At 37.5% G+C, this 17,177-nt stretch overlaps 1 long non-coding RNA gene across 1 annotated transcript in view; it reads right to left on the minus strand.

The window, feature by feature from the left end:
• Window positions 1-2,251: 2,251 nt before the first annotated feature.
• The window catches only part of LOC122231015, a 108,454-nt gene continuing 93,528 nt past the window's right edge, over window positions 2,252-17,177 (minus strand). The window contains exon 3 of the long non-coding RNA XR_006208124.1: window positions 2,252-2,343. This is a non-coding gene — a long non-coding RNA (uncharacterized LOC122231015). The remainder of the gene's footprint in view (window positions 2,344-17,177) is intronic.

Consider the following 17,177-nt stretch of genomic DNA (forward strand, 5'->3'; position numbering starts at 1 on the left):
GTATCTATGTTGTTGTTATACACACATACAAGGCACACTTTTCTGGTAATCAAAATGTAAACTAAAATTCATCCTATCTTCAGCAATGCCTGAGTACATCTGTATTCACTCATTCAACGGTTCTTCCAACTGCATTTTACATAATCATCAATAATAATGGATTTAAACAGCAGGGGAAATAAAAATCCTATTCAAGATCAATAGTGTAAGTAATGAGAGATGTAAAACAACATGGAGGATGTTGACCCTCAAAGCTACTTACAAGGAACTAACTCTTCTTAGCAAACTCAGTAAAACAATGTAGAAAATATATAGACACTGGTAACCCTACTGTTAACATTTCTACTATGTAAACTCAATTCCTTCATGGCAGTCTGCTGAAGCCATACACCATCTTCAATATGGAATTACAGTTTCTGCAGCTTATTGAAGCAATATGAATTTTATTATATATGTGTGCAATTATGCAGCTCAAGTTTGAGGTTTTAAAATTCACATTTAGATAACAATGAAATAGCAGATAAAGACATTTTACTTTCTCCTCCCTTCAAATCTACTAAAATACTAAAAGGAATTAAATAACACACAAATAGCCAATTGTACAAACATATTCCATAAATGCTATCAATAAGGTATCTAAGAATGAACTAAGTAAGAACTGTCTAAGGCTTTTATGGCAAAAACTATGCTTCTTTTAACGTCAGATAAGCAAGCAAAACTGAAATAATGGTAAAATAAGCCCTGAATGTCGATGAGGAAATTCAAAATTATCTTTCATTTTCATTCTTAGCTGTTCGGAAAGTTTCAATCTAGTAAGTACATAAATGCACAAATAACCAAGAAGTATATTCCTTCATTATACCAAGCTATATATACTTCATCTTTATTGTTTCAATTTGATATGATATTGCAATAACCAATATTATATAAAGAGGTAGTCAATGCACCTGCTTTGTATATCTTGGCCATAAGAAAATGAAATTAGTTTCAGAACAAAGACCAGAAAAAAAAACTTATTAACTTCATGAGAAGTTAATTACGTAAGAAGTTCTGTTTTTTTATTTCTAACTTTGAGTTATAATGCATCTCAAGACGAAAAATATGGAAACCTTGGGAATGACAAACTTGATTCTTAAATTCTACATGCCATTAGCAGGTACCAACCATACTAACACATGTGTTCTAGATGAGAAATTTAAAAGGATAACTCTTCATAAATGAATCTATATTTCTCTTACTAATTACTAAACACCATGCTGTGAGTAACTGGTGATAATGTACTATTAGGAAAAATCAATAAATTTCACTAAGGGTGAAAGTAATTGGTGTTGTGGAATAGAAAACGATGTATTGTGCATTGATCCTTTAGCAATCTTTTAACTAAAAAGAAGAGAAAGCTAATTACTTTAGCAGGTATCTGAAAATGATAAGATTAAAACAAGCTAATTATATGTTCTTGAATAATGACTTACTTTGATGAAAGTAAATTGAGGAAAAGCACACTATGATTTAGGCAAAGAAATATTAGATTCTACTAATTACAACATAATCCTGATCCATTTAACTGCCCTTAACCTATTTTCAAGAAGCTTCAATAGAAACAGCAAACATTATTAAACAGAACTATATAGCACATTTCCCCAAGATAAACTGAAATTCAGAAGACATTTGTATATGGGAGACGAAACTAAAAATTTACCAGGTGGAATGGCCAAAAAAAGTTCAATATTTTTTTTTCTAACAGCAATAGTTTAAAAATAGTTTTATTGCATAAACGTCCACTTACCTTACACAGCATTGGAGAAATAAAACTGCACAAGTTGATCAGGAGTTGAGACCCACTTACGTAAATATCACTTCTGATTAAGTTTACAGACATTACCAAATCACTCATGTTTAGTGATCCTAACACATCTTAATTTGCATTTACTCTCATAAGAATATTTTGGAACAAATGCTGAAAGCTACATAATTTGACCCCATGTTTGTTTCTGAAAGTGGTGTTCTTTCCATTATTGCTTGATTACCCATAATTTTTCTTCTATCAAAATTCAATATATGAAAAGGACAATTTAAATCTACCCCCATTTCTCTCATCTATAATATTCAGTAATAACAATACCTTAACTTTAGGGTTCATAACTGAATGACAGTCAGTATGAGTATAGCTCCCAGCATACAGAGGTTACTTAAATTATACTGGTTGCTGTAATTACTGGAAGTATTACTTTCTAAAGTTACATACCTCCTCTGGTTCTTCGGAACAGTCTGTATACTTCTCACAGAGGATGTGCAGTGAAGATGGGAGACTGTCTGCCTCCTTCACAGTCTCTCCTCTTACACCTGCATGGATCACAAGAACAGGGAATGGGTTAAGGGCAACATACAGAGTTGGGCAGAAAATGCATTATCAAGTCAAGTGAAAGGAGAAAAACAGTCCTATGTGAAATTTCCATAGCACAACAAAGGAATGTTGCTGAAAGAAATCAGAATAAATATAGTCCTTGAAAAATTATTCACTGATTCCAATAGATGAGAACTCACAACCTCCCTTAAAAGTAAAATTAGAATAGATGAAAAAAAGAACCAAAATAAAAGAAAATATCAACAACAAAAGCTTCAGAGGAGAATAAATGACAATTTCAGATAAAAAAAAATACAGGGGGTGGGTGGGAGAGGATTAATCCTATAAAAAAGACATATTTATAATGCCAAACTTGATAAAGTAGAAAAATATGGATACACAGTTCACACTTGAGAAATATTGATAGAATTCAAACAACCCATGGTAAAAACAGATGTAAAAATGAGAAAGCAATAGATCTGGACCACAAAAAAGTGAAGAGACCATGCAGGTAAAGTAATATTTCTTGTGAAAAAATAAGAACAGAGACAAAAAATCCATAACATTTCTGAGATGAAAAGGGTCCCAATTGTTCAGATGAAGGGGCCCCCCAATAACTTCAGCAAAAGCGATTCCCATCTAGAAACTACTAAGGAAGTATGGGATTGTAACAGAGACCTCTACAAAGGACCAGATAAAAAATACCTAAAACATAATATAAGCAAACTTCATTTATCTATGAAAACTCACGTCTAAAAAAAACCCCACTTAAAGTTTAATGACATAAGAATAAATGTCCTCAGGTGTTCTAAGATTCAGAGAATATGGTGACGTCAACCTTATTGCTACCTCAGTTTTTTTTTTTTTCTCTTTGCAACTGAGCTTTGCCAGCTTTAATTTTTAGCACTTTTCGTAAGTTTTACTAGTTCATGTGGTATCATACTTATATCTTTGGTACAACTATAAAATACATGTAATCAAAAGAAAATGTTCTTGGCCAAAATAGTTCCTATTTATATAACGACTTTATTATGTATTAATTTAAGGTATGAAATTTTAAAAGTTCGTGCAATGCTTTAAGTTTGTAATTCACAATGATGAGTTTAACTTCACTCTCTCCACCGTGCAATTTATTTTAGGGGAGTTAAATGATCTAAGTTCCATATCTATTACTTGTTGTGAACTTAAGGAAGTCCCTGGGAGAAGATAATCTACATACCTAAATTGTTAGTTCATATCGGGATAAACTGCCAGGAGTTTAACTTGCATACAGATAAAATGAATCTCTTAGCAAAACAGGAGTTTATCACTAATGAGTGGAACCTGGGACACTGAAATTATTTCTTTCAAAGAAGAGATTAAACAAAGGTAGATTCCACTTTTGTATAAGGAGTGCTTCTTTATTTAGAATATTCAATTAACACTTACTGAGTACTCAAATTGGTGTTGGGGATGCCAAGAAAAACATTTCTTGCTCTCTGGGAGTTTGTATTCCAGTGGTGATGACAATTCATAGAAAATTAAAATGTTGGATCGAGACTGTGTATTCCAGAGTCATTCCCAGATTATGGGAGCCAGTAGGTGTGGCATCCAAACCATGAGTGACAGTCCAAGGACCACAGATCTTGGAAGCTGGCTTACTTCCTGTGAACTCTATACTGTTAATTTTTGTGTGTTATGGCATATGAACTGAGTCACGTGATCCAACTTGGAGCAGAGAGAAAAATTTGTTACCTCACATTTTTTCCTAGTTCATTACTAATTTATTCATCAATTGCCTCTAACATTTTATTGAGGTATGAATGACATACAAAAATTGTACATATTTAGTATACACAATTTGGGAAATATGGAAATATACATCCATGAAATCACCACTACCATCTATGCCATTAACAAATCTATTACCATCAAAAGTATCCTTTTGTCTTTTATTATTTGTTTTGGGTGGAAGTTGAATTTGGGGTCTACAAAGTAACTCAGAGAATGCACTTGTGTATAATACATTTTTCTTATTTACCCTTTGTACTAATTTTAAAAACATTCATTTAGAAGGTTTATGTTACATTTTAAGTACTTTCTGGAATAAGACTGAATAAGTAGTACTTTGGTACTCAGGAGAGTTATCTAAACGCCTAATCATATTATTTTACAGCCAGACCTGAAATTGTACACCTGTAGTAGAGCCATGCCTGAACCGGAACAGTTATGAGACTTTAGAACCAAAATTTTAAAGGTAAGCAATCCTAAACAAAGATAAACATATACAGATACAGATGGAAAACAATGAGCATTTCTTCTTAGAGACATCTTCAAATACTTTGAAATTCAATTCTCTTTCCCGATAGTTTTGAAACATGGTCTCTTTTGCTGACATATTATGGAAAATACGTTTATTATTGACTGTAGTATTTTAAAAGGTCTTTTGTTTGGCTTAGGAAAAAATCGGTTAGCATCTTTTGTAACATCAGTATTCAAATACTTGACAAAGTAGGTCAGAATATAATAAATTTATAACAAAGTCCCAACTGACCCTTCCCTAGGATAGGAGTGAGGTCTCAAAAATCAGCAGTAGAGCTTGCTAAAACGTACGCTTCCCCCTTTCCCAATGGCCCCCTTGGAGTCTCACTCAATAGGTCTCACCTAGACACAGTTGTGGTCTTGCAGCATACAGCTGAGTGATTGAGGCAGGAAGCCCACAGCGCCTACCTTGAGAAATGATGCTCTGAAGAGCAACCTTTCTAGGGGGCTTTATTTTTCACACTTTATACATGAGACAGTGAGTGCAGAGAGCTAAGACTTATACCAGTTAAATGTTGGAATCCAGAAATCTAAATAGGATTATTACAGTCCACATGGGCAAAATATTATTCAGCATGGTTTGGATTTGATATTTGGATCTTAGATTTTATATACATTCTTCTGGAATCAAAGACTCATTTATATCTTTCAAAATGATTTACAAACTTTGTTTAGTATAGAATAACACTCAGTATTGTAGTTTGTGTCACTTGAATTTAGCTTTATCTTCTCCCTTTATGATTGACGGTACCTTACTTGTTGGCAGCATGGGCCAGCACATCCACACAAAATGAAAATATATATTTGATCACAACGGAGCTATTGACATCACTAGATTATGAGTGTTTTAAAACTGATTGCCTCAATACAACACAGGTGACTTTCTTCATCTGCTTTCATTCCTCCGCTTCTATAATAACAATCAGTTTTTCTGCAGGTGGAAATGCCTTTTAGTTTGCATAATTCTGTAGTGCAATATCACACCATATTGAAATATATGAAACTTTTGTTTAAGATGAATAGGTGATGAAATGTTTTACAAGGTTTATTTTTTTCCATTGGTGCTATAATGCTTTGTTACAAAAACAAATAATGAAAAACATCATCATTAACACTCAAAAAAGCACCATAAGGTTAACATGTTTGCTTTTACTGTGATATACTGTATATGATTTGACATTATAACGGTAAAAAGCAAATGAAAACCAAAATAATGAAGAGTTTTCTCCATTCTCATCGAGAACCCAAACAAAACATAAACCTGCATAGCACCTTTTCTAAAATTACATACTTTGTTCTAATTTTCCAGAGTAACTTTGAAAAAGACTGAAAGAAATAAGGTTGGATATGTAGACTTTCATTATGCTCCTTATGAATATGTTGGTTTTTTTTACCTATAAAAACCAGGATTTGGAAGTATTCATTCACATTTTCAGTTTGATGGTTCTATTTTTTGACAACATAATTATCAATTTTCAGAAATTTGAGCTTTTGTTCCCAAGACAAAATAAAACAAAAAGCCAAAAAGGAACCTGGCAATAAATATTCATGGGAGAATATAGAAAATTCAGGGAACCAAACTTTTAGAAATGAACTAGTGACTAGACACTGCCTGCCAGAAGCTCGTGAATTATTACCTTAGTGCAATCACTCCTTTTTTAGGACAGGTCTATGGCTCCTGTTTTACATGTTGCCAGAGTTCCTACAGAATGCAGCTCCAGTTGCCCTCAATATTAACTTGCACACAACTGGTCTCTTACTTTGTCCCGCTTTCCCACTTCCCTACCAGTTTTTCCTAAATTTCATCTAAGGATCTGCATCTAGAAAACCCAAATCAAGGCAAAGGATGAGAGAGGAAAAAAAAAAAAAAAAGCTGGAAACAGAGATGGCTTGTAGTGAGATATAAAGGTACAGAATTTACATGGAGACAAAATCATGACAGGTTTCATATATCATGCTATGGAATTTGGATTTTATTGGAAAGGTAATGATTAATTTCAGTAAGAAATTATACAATATATTTGCATTTTAAAAGTTTTAAAAAACATTGATGTATTCTAGGGTATCAAAACTGAGAAAATACTTTCAAATTTCCATCTCGTCATGTTACATTTTATTTTGATTCAAATGCTTCTTTTCTGCTCATCCTCTCTGCTACCATTGACACCGCTGATCTCAGTGGTCAGTTGGCCAATGTACCGGTTGGTCTGCAAAGTCCAACAGTGTTAATACTGAAGGTAGACATTGCCCTTATCCATATTTTGAAGTGCATTTGTTTCCATTTTTAAGTAACATAGCATTTTACCATATGCAAAGATTTGGGAATTTCCCATGTATTTTTCCTTCATTTAGTCAGGGTTTAGGGACAAAGTCAGTCTTAAAAATGATGAAATTGAGAGAAAGAACATTTCTAAAATAGGCTTTATCATGGTTGTTTTTAGGTATAATAAAACTTTGGAAGGAACTACATTTTCCATTCAGTGCAACGCAGCAAATATATGGAATGAGAGGATGTTGGGGAAAAATGAATAAAACTTGATTATAGCTTTCTAAGACTTCATAATTGTGTGTCAAGGGAATAATATAAATTCTAAAATGGAAGATTTCAACATGAGAAGTGTGAAATGAAATTATAGTTATTTATCATACAGAAATGATGAGCTGAAATTTTCTGAGCTACTGGTAAAGGCCTAAGTTGTGCAAGACACAGAAAGGGAAAAGCACCTGCTGTTCTTATTTGTTCAGAAGACCATTATGGAGTCCTTGTGCAAGGGCACCTGCCTATCCTTCTTTCAAGAACCCTATGAACTGACTCAAGTATGTAAAATTGAGGAAAGAGCCATGAATCTCTAATACAGTGTCCGAACCTTCTGTCTGCCAAGACTAGATGTTTTTTGTTTGGGTAGTTACGTAAGTCAAATGAGTCCTTGGTATTTTGTGACATTTACTCCTGGGAATCCACTAATCCATTGGCCATAATCAAGCACCCTAGTGTCAATTCATTTCCAGAGATCTAATTGTTAACTCTGTCTTGCTGCCATTGTGCCACTTGGTCTCTGACAACCACGTTCCTCCACTAAGATTAAAGAAACCACGTCAATTCCAGCTTATCAGGTGATTTTACTCTGGCATGCAAGAAAAGCAAAGATACTAGTCTGGAAGTTATCTCTCCAATCTATGCTACATAGGGAATTTACTCCTATCCAATAGTCTGATAATGAAAACAAAAATCAAGCTTCTGAATAAAAAGCCAGAATTAGAGCCTTGATTCTGGAGCCTGTATAGGCTAGTGGAGAAAGAAATCTTATAAAACATAATTGCAAGTATTACAGTTATCAATTAAAAAAAAAAGGATGAGGTACAGCTACACATATGCTTGGCCAGTAGCTAAGGTTGTACAATGATTAGTGATAAGGAAGATGAGGAAGAGGTTCATAGATGTACACTGGAATATCTCAGAGTCTGAGAACACCCATTTCTGTTGCAAATTCTCAAACACATGTACCAGGAATGATGTGTTGTGTTTTTTTTTCCCTTTTTTAAATCCATTTGAGAGGGGGAGAGGGAGGGAGGGGGAGAGGGAGGAAGGGAGAGAGGGAGGAAGGGAGAGAGGGAGGAAGGGAGAGAGGGAGGAAGGGAGAGAGGGAGGAAGGGAGAGAGGGGGGGAGGGGGAGGGGGAGGGGGAGGGGGAGGGAGGGAGGGAGGGAGGGAGGGAGGGGGAGGGGGAGGGAGGGAGGAAGGGAGGGAGGGAGGAAGGGAGGGGGAGGGAGGGAGGGGGGGAGGGAGAGGGGGAGGGGGGGAGGGGGGGAGGGAGAGGGGAGAGAGAGGGAGGGAGGAAGGGAGGGAGGGAGGGAGGGGGAGGGGGGAGGGGGGGAGGGGAGGGGGGGAGGGAGGGGGGAGGGGGGAGGGGGGAGGGGGGAGGGGGAGGGGGAGGGAGGGAGGGGGAGGGAGGGAGGGGGAGGGGGAGGGAGGGAGGGAGGGAGAGAGGGAGGGGGGAGAGAGGGAGAGAGGGAGGGGGGGAAGAGGGGGGAGGAAGGGGGGAAGAGGGGGGAAGAGGGGGGAAGAGGGGGGGGAGGAGGGGGGGAGGAGGGGGGGAGGAGGGGGGGAGGGCAAGACAGAGCATATGCATGTGCAAGTGGGAGAGAGGGGCAGAGGGAGAAAGAATCTTAAGCAGGCTCCACACTCAGCCTGGAGCCCTCTGTGGGACTCAAGCCCACCACATGGGATCATGACCTGAGCTGAAATCAAGTCAGACGCTCAACTGAGTGAACGACCCAGGCACCCCAGGGATGATGTATTTTTTAATAAAATAGGATAACCCACACTAAGGATGTTATTTGCCTTTTTTTTTTGGTGTGGGGGGGGGGGCGGTTAGCCTACTGGGATGAAAAAAAATAGATTAAAAAACAAAGCATGCATGGACAAAGAAATTAATATATTAATTCAAATATTTGAGTTTCTATCATGTGCCAAACCCTACTCCAGGCTCTGAAGCAGTGAAGAAAGCACTAAAACAGACCAAACAACAAAGAAGCTTGTTCGCATGGAAACTGCATTCCAATGGTTAAGGATCTTCATGGTGTCAAACACACTAACATTGCCTTACCAAGGATGAGCTCACTAGACTCACTGCAGAGTTCTCCACTGTTAAAGAGCCCACAGCTCCTGATAACTACTCCACACTGCCAGTCTTTAGCATACTGGTCATATTGGACCCTTCCATCAGGGGCAAGTCGTACACAGCAATATTTCCTCACTATAACAGACAGGTTCTTAATTTCAAGTTCTTTTGTCATATCCTTTCCAGAAATACTCATTGAATGATATCATATAAAACACAGTATCCAAATTTACTTCTAAGTGTGAAGTAATGAGATAACTCATTTGGAATTCACGGTTTTTAATTTGCACCTGGTTATCTAATGCAGGACCAAATGGCCATATAGAAGACCTGTTGAAAATCTGTCTACTGCTAAAGCAGAAAGGAGATATCTTGCGAGGCTGAGGTTCTTTCTTATGACATACAGTACGTGCCATATGACAGAGTATAATATAGGATGTATGTCTGTCCCAGACACAGGTAACAAGGGATGAAAATGTGAGTGATGTCTCTCACGGCTAGATCTAGCGACAAAACTTTGAGACTCATTTTAGTGCCCAAGGGAGGGATAATTTGGTGGATCCAATAGTGATTCCTTTGAACTGGGAGGTCCTTGAAACTGGTCTAAGGTCAATTTACAGTCCTCATGCCACTGGTAAAACAAAACAAAAAATAGGGTCATTCTGATGGCTTGGAAAGATTCTATTGAAGAGGAAAATGTTAATGTGAATTTCAAAAGGATTATGGATGACAAGTAAGGTGTTCTTTGTAATATTTCACTTTATAATCATGAAAGAAAAGGTAGTCTGCCACAATTCAGATACCTTCAATTGATCAAACATAATTTGCACGTCACCTCTAATTCATGTATTGGCTCCATCTTATTGTAGTTTATCCACCACAATGTTCCCACTACATATTTACTCTTGCATTCATTCATTCATTCACCCATTCCACAAACACCACTTTAAACCTGATTACCAAGATAAGTGCTGGTTTCTACAAAGATAAAGTCTTCAAACTTATAAAGTTTAGTGTGAAGATGCATAAATTAGAAAACCGTTATAAAATTTGGTAAGCAATATAGTAGAGGACAGGGCTAGTGCATATTCTGATATGTAGGAGGCAGGAAGGGAAGATCCCATCATGAAGAAGCAATCTTAATTGTATTAAATAATTTTGCTGAAGATAAAGCACACGAGTTATTTCAGAGAATCTCTGTTTAGGGGAAATACATGTCCAAAAACTCACAGGTAAGAGAACATGGCATACTGTAGAGCCTGCAAAATATGTACGGACTAGAGTGGAGAATGTAAACAGGTAATACTGAAATTACTACATACTTCTACACCTATGACATAGAATAAAAAAAATGAATACGTGGACTAGAGAAGGGAAGTATGAAGTCCCTGAAGACAACTTTTCTCCTATCTTTCATGTTCTTCATGTGAATAATGCTAGGTCTTCAGGAAACTCTGTAGGATAGATATTACCCATAAAAACCTAGAAGACACTTTAATATATGGTCACTCAAAATCAACACTGCATATTTATCAAATTAAGCCTTGGGGCACCTGGGTGTCTCAGTTAAGCGTTCAACTTTGGCTCAGGTCGTCATCTTGAGGTTCTTGAATTCAAGCCCTGCATCAGGTTCTGTGCTAACAGCGCAGACCCTGGAGTCTGCTTTGGATTCTGTCTCCTTCTCTGTCTGTCGCTCTCTCAAAAATAAACGTTAAAAAAAAATAGGACTTATGCAAGAAAATGCAGAGGGTTCTGAAGGAATAGGACACAGAACAGATAGTTTGGGAAGAGAAAAGAAGAGGCTAAGAATGGTCTATTGAATGAAGGCTGGTGAGAGTAGGGTGTTATAAGTTGGCAGTGGGTTCTGAGTATCTAAAAATTGGGAATAAAGGATGGAATAAGACAAATATAAGATTTTTAAAATTGTATTTGAGCCTGATTTTAACTTGTCTCCAAAATATGTTTGGTCGTTTTCCCAGAGTTGCTGTGATAAAAGTCATCTACAGTGACATGCACAAAGAGAATTTGCACTAATTCAGGAAAACGCTTTGCAATATTATATGATTTTCTAATAAACAACTTTGAAATTTTGGTACATACAACGATTTAATTTTCCTTTAAATGCTCTTACATTTTTAAAGTCTTATTTCTTAATGCAAGAAATGCACAAATCAGTCACTTTGAGACTTAACTTCAGAACGTTATGGTTCAGGGCCTATATTAATCATCTTCCCCCAATGGATCAATGCACGCTTATCACTTTTATTAACTCACTTCAGATTCTCCTTAATGGAAAGAAAGCTTTTAGTTGTTAGTAATTGTTCTTCTCTTTCGAAACCACACAGCAATCTTTAAATATGTTAAATTACAATCTTTATCACTTCCCATATTATATGTTACAAACTGGTCAACAGAATTAGTCACAGCATTTGCATTCCTGCTTCTTCCTGCTACTTCATCTCCATACAGCAACGGCTTTCTCCCTCCTAAAACATGGCCTTAGTCCCAAACTGGCATTGCTTTTGCAATATGCAGGATTCGTTGGAGAAATGATATTTCCTCTAATAGACTCCCAAAACGTAGGTCTCAAATACAACTATTTTTTTTTCCTCCTATAACCATTCAAAAAGGGCATTTAGGACAAGAAAGCAGGTTTTCTGCATGTGTGATTCATGGATCTGTGGATCCAGCACCTGAAGAAATTCATTAATAGGCGTAAGGAGGTAATCGAGAAAACACACACTAAAGGGAAGTTGCCTTACAACGCCCTCCCAGAAAATCTCTGCTATTGCTAACAGTTGCCTTCTTTGGGTCTCACACCTTCCCCTTTCATGAACACATTTTAACTGTATTTTGTTGTCCCTGCTTGACAACCATACATGGAGTATTTGAGAGAAACATATACTGTGGCCTGGAGGATGGGACTAGATACCGAATCTTTTAGACTAGCTCAAAAATAACTATAATTAGACCTGAAGGAGAAAACGATGATGCTGGTCACTGAACCAAATTCACAGACTCGATGCAATCTTAGATAATATATTTTGTGGAGAAGAGGAGTATTTTCTGTCTGTGGTAAGTATAGTTTGCACAGATGTTTGTAGGTAACAAAGATGTTCCCAAATATCTACCAGGAACAGAATTTCTTCTTGGGTACACAGCTCAGTATCTCCCAGTCGCCCTGTATTAAGTGTGGCCTATAATGTTACCAGTGAAATATGAATGGAAGAAATGTGTGCCTATTTTGGGCAAAGCTTTAGTCAGTGGAAGAGTCACAAGAAGGAAAAATCCTAGTTTCCTGAGAAAATTAGGGAAAAAACTCTCCACCCATCGGCTACATCAATTTCAACCATTAAGTAACCTGGAAGATAAGCTTCCTTTGTAGCAAGCTACTGAGCTTTTTGTGACTTATAAAAGTTAGCTTACCTAAAGTAATATGTACCAATAACAGACACAGAAATGAGACTAAGAAATTGCACAGGGTAGTACCGGTAGAATGGGTTAGGAATTAGGCTGATAATTAGGGTTCAGGTTGTATGGAAGGAAAAATAAAATCTTTTGACTTTCCTTCACTGAGTTCCATTACCTAAGTTGTCCAACAGTATATTTAAAGTGGCCATTAAAACTTCCCTGATACATCCCCTTGATTAACTCTACAGTCTCTCCTTACATCACATTCTTATTAGCTACAATCTGACCCTACAATTCTTTAATTTCTTTAATGTGACAAGATTCCTCATCCTCCCTCCCCATGTATCAGAGCCTGAACAGATTTTTTTTTCTGCCTGAAATACAATATTTTAGGTCATAGCTTAATGGTACTTCTTCTAGCAGGGTACCGATAAGCAATAACGGTAGACTGGAACCAACTCCTCTTATGTAAGATAGCACAGAACTTGGCTCTGCATTCTTTCACGTAACAAGTACTTACTAACTCTCCTACACACTGGCCATAATGTTAGGGGTTGGGGATACTCAGAGATATGATGTAACCTATATGGTACCCACTCTTCTGGAACTTAAATCAAGGAGGATGGTAAAATGATGGCAGAAGAATCATACTAAGGGATGTCACACAGAAGAAATACTAATGGAGAGGAGACGAGGAGGAGGAATAGAAATAACACACAGTAATGTACCTCCCTGTGGCGCATCTATTTTGTTTATCCAGCACCAGTGCTCTTGGGTTCAGATTGATAACAAAATGCAGGTAAGTTTCACCCAGCACCAACTAATTTTGTTTTAAGGGAGGTGACCAGGTAGGTATGAACACAAAGTTCATGATAAAAGCATAGTAGAGGCCTCCTAGCCGCTACATTGGAGATGCCTAGTATGCCACAGCATAAGAGTAGGATGGGGCAAACCACCTCATGAGAAGGTATCTATTAGCTGTGCGTCCCTTTGGCTTTTAGACTTTACAGTTCTGTATCCCTCAGATAGGTGAATAAAACCTATTCTCTAGTGCAGCTGTTAGCTCATTAATACCAGTAGCTCCTTACTCAAGAAGTTACCTTAATGATGAAAACTGGGGCTTGGCTTCTGTATATAGTATTTTCAGGCTCTCATTTATCTTGGATCCCATGCCTGTCTATAGACTGATTTCACCTTTTCAAGGAGGATGAGGTCAAAGAAAATTCACAGGCTTCCGCAAAGCTAAAGGAATGGCCTCAAAACTGGCTGTTAACACTTGATTTCTAGTCTGACAAAGTGAGCACACAACATGGGAAAACCTTGGTGTAGGTGGAAGAGATGAGAAGTGGACGTGCTATATAATTCTAGATGTTAGAATGAGTTTCAAAGAGGCGAGAGGGCAAAGAGCAACAAGTAGTACAAGAGGAGACTGAAAAGCCAAACATGGTTATGATCACAAAAATCTTTCCTGGGTTGAGGAATTTATAAAAAATGGAAAGTCATTGAGAGGCTTTAATGGTAAGATTTTATTTTGAAAATTTAAGTCTAGCTGCAACATAGGTGCTTATTTGAAGAGAGGAAATGCCAAGGGTTTAGGAATAATCTAAGCAAATATTAGGTAAGACTAGGGTAAAGAATGTGGCGATAGACATGTATAAATTTAGGAGATATATAAATGGTAAAAGTGACAGGGCTTGCTGAGAGATGGATAGAATCACAGTGGGAGAAGTATGTGGCAGGAGTTAACTCCAGCTGGATGTTTTGGGTTTCACTCACAGTTTCTGAGAACACAAGAAAACCACTGTTGGGATGAAAATCATGGGTTTTTGTCTCAGAATTTAGTTTGAGGTATCTTTGAAAAATCCAAGTGCAAATATCTTTTCACAAGAATATACACATTTCTGGAGCCCAAGGGTGATCTCTTGGTTGGGACTATGGCTTTGGAAGCCTAGAGTCTAAGATCCTAATTGAATGTATAAGGCATGGATGCAGTTGCCTAGCCAGAAACTAAGAGAAAATGTGGGATACAATCAAGTCTTACAGATCTCCAGTATGTACTGGTCAGGTGACAATGAATTTACAAAGAAATGTAAATGGTAGCAGCCACAAGCAATCGGGGAAGCCTAAACAGTGTGGCAACAAAGTAACTAAGAGTGTTTTCCAAACAGTGTTGCAGCCTAAGTCATGGACACTGGATTTGCAGTTTTGAAAGTAATTAGTGGCCTTGGTGAGAACTGATTCAGTGGAGTGGGTCTAGAAGCCAGTTTTGTTTAGAGGCTGGAGAACTGAGCGTGACAGTGAGTGTAGCCAATTCTTCAGAGTAGCTTGGCTATGAGGGAAGGAAACATGAAGCTGGAAGAATGTAAGAGGACAAGGTGCAATTTTTTTCAGCATAAAGATATCTGATAATGTGAAGTTCCTGAACAGTAGGAGGAGGTAAAAGAACTTCTAAAATTCATTAAAAGTCTTGAGACAAAGTTTCTATTTTATTAGAGAGGTCTGGATGATCCTAGGCCCTATTTCCTTCCTGCATTTGATTTCTTAGGGAGCTGGCTCAGTTGCTTTAAGACAATATGCAGACAGAGAAGGCCTTGGCCTGACTTCCTCATTCCTGGCAGACAAGGGCCCTGAGTATGCATCATTGTAAGCGGTGTTTCTGGGTATGAAGACCCCTTGAGGATAGATTTTTTTTTTTTTTTTAACTCAAGTGTCCCTCAACCTCTCAGGCTAACTTGTAAATATGTAAAGCAATGGGGTGGGTTTAGGAGAAGCTGGTTCTCTCTTTAAGATCCCTCCCCATCCCCCATCATATGTCCCACCTCTAGCCTAAGGCAGGCGTCATCTGCTAGAACCTTGGCCTTGACACATGCCAAACACCTATGTCTGGTCTATGCTATGCAAGATTGGAAATGCACAGGATTGCATGGGTGCTGTGACTCCTCTGCTTTTAAGTTTTTCCCCCCTAACAAATCCTAGGTTATATCTGGGGCACTAAATTTGTGTTATCTGGTACCCCCTAGTAGGACTATTTCAGAATTTCACTGTAGCAGATAAAATGGTCAAATCATCTGCCTTACAGATCACTTGCAGTTGTTCTATGTTATTTTTGCTATAAGTTTTGTTATAGATTTTGTGGCCATTTTATATAAAATCATTCCATAATTAGAGCACTATTTCTCAACTCTACTTCAGATTGATGAATAATGCACATCCTCTACCAGAAACCCAGAAATGAGTGAGGGACAATGCACAAAAAGGCAGAGAAAGAAAACTAAAACAAAAAGCCAAACTTGCAATGCTCTTGCTGAAAAGGAAGTGCTCTAGATTTTATTATATCCCAATAGACAGATGACCATAAAATAACTCAAGAATTGAAAACACACACACAACTGAGTCTTTCTGAAAAATTAAAGTGTTTTTTTTTTAAATACTGGGGGGAGGTGAGAGAGAGGGAGAAACAGAATCCGATGCAGGCTCCAGGCTCTGAGCTGTCAGCACAGAGCCCAATATAGGGTTCGAAACCCTGAACCACGAGATCATGACCTGAGCCAAAGTCAAACACTTAACCGACTGAGCCATCTAGGTGCCCCGAAAAAGTCAAAGATTCTTAACTAAGAAACAAAATAGTCAAACACTTGGTTCTATCTCCCACTTGCTGTATTTAAATTACCCATTGAAATAAATCTCAAGATATCCCAGAACTGTTTAATCATATCCACCACATAATTTCTACATCTTCCCAAACTTTGTATTTAACGTAAGACTCAAGCAACTTAAAGTTTCCTTTCTTCTGGGTCAGCAACATTATCTCACTTGCTTTTAGGTCTAGAAGTCTACCGTTCTGGATGCTAATAACATAAGAGATCAAGCAAGATTCATTCAAACTTAGAGAAAACACTTGACTTTTTTGTACCTCCCCCCGCCCTTACCAGAAGCTCTAGGAAGGGGGTATATAATAGGTGCTGGGAGTAACGAATGACACTGTGTGTCAAAGTGATACCTGCAGCCACCGCAGGTTTCCACAGACACAACCATGGAGGGGGTAACGTGAATTCCTTAATAGGTCTCAAATATTCAAATATCAGCAATAAAATATGTTGTTGATCAAATGCCAACTACATATTTGGGGATTTGTTATGAAAGCTGTTAATTGGTATATGATCAGACATAAATTGCTTTTAAAATAATCTGACATTTCTGTCCTAAATCATCATGTCACATTCAGCTCTATCATGGTAGTTTATAAGAGAACATAAACATGACACAATTTGTCAATAAAATCCAGTAGAGTACCCTATGACATGCCATAAGACTGGAGAATGAAATCAACAGCCTCAGATTTGAGGCTGATGGCCAACTGCCATAAGAAATTTTCTGTGACAACAGCTAAAATATTCTTAAAGCCCACTTAAATACAAACCTATTTTACTAAGTATTCCTTCAGTGGAATAATTAGATGCTTTTCCCCTCTCCCCAAACTACAGAAATTTAATCCGATGT

This window comes from Panthera tigris, chromosome A1, assembly GCF_018350195.1.
Source record: "Panthera tigris isolate Pti1 chromosome A1, P.tigris_Pti1_mat1.1, whole genome shotgun sequence".
In the NCBI taxonomy this organism is placed as follows: Eukaryota; Metazoa; Chordata; class Mammalia; order Carnivora; family Felidae; genus Panthera; species Panthera tigris.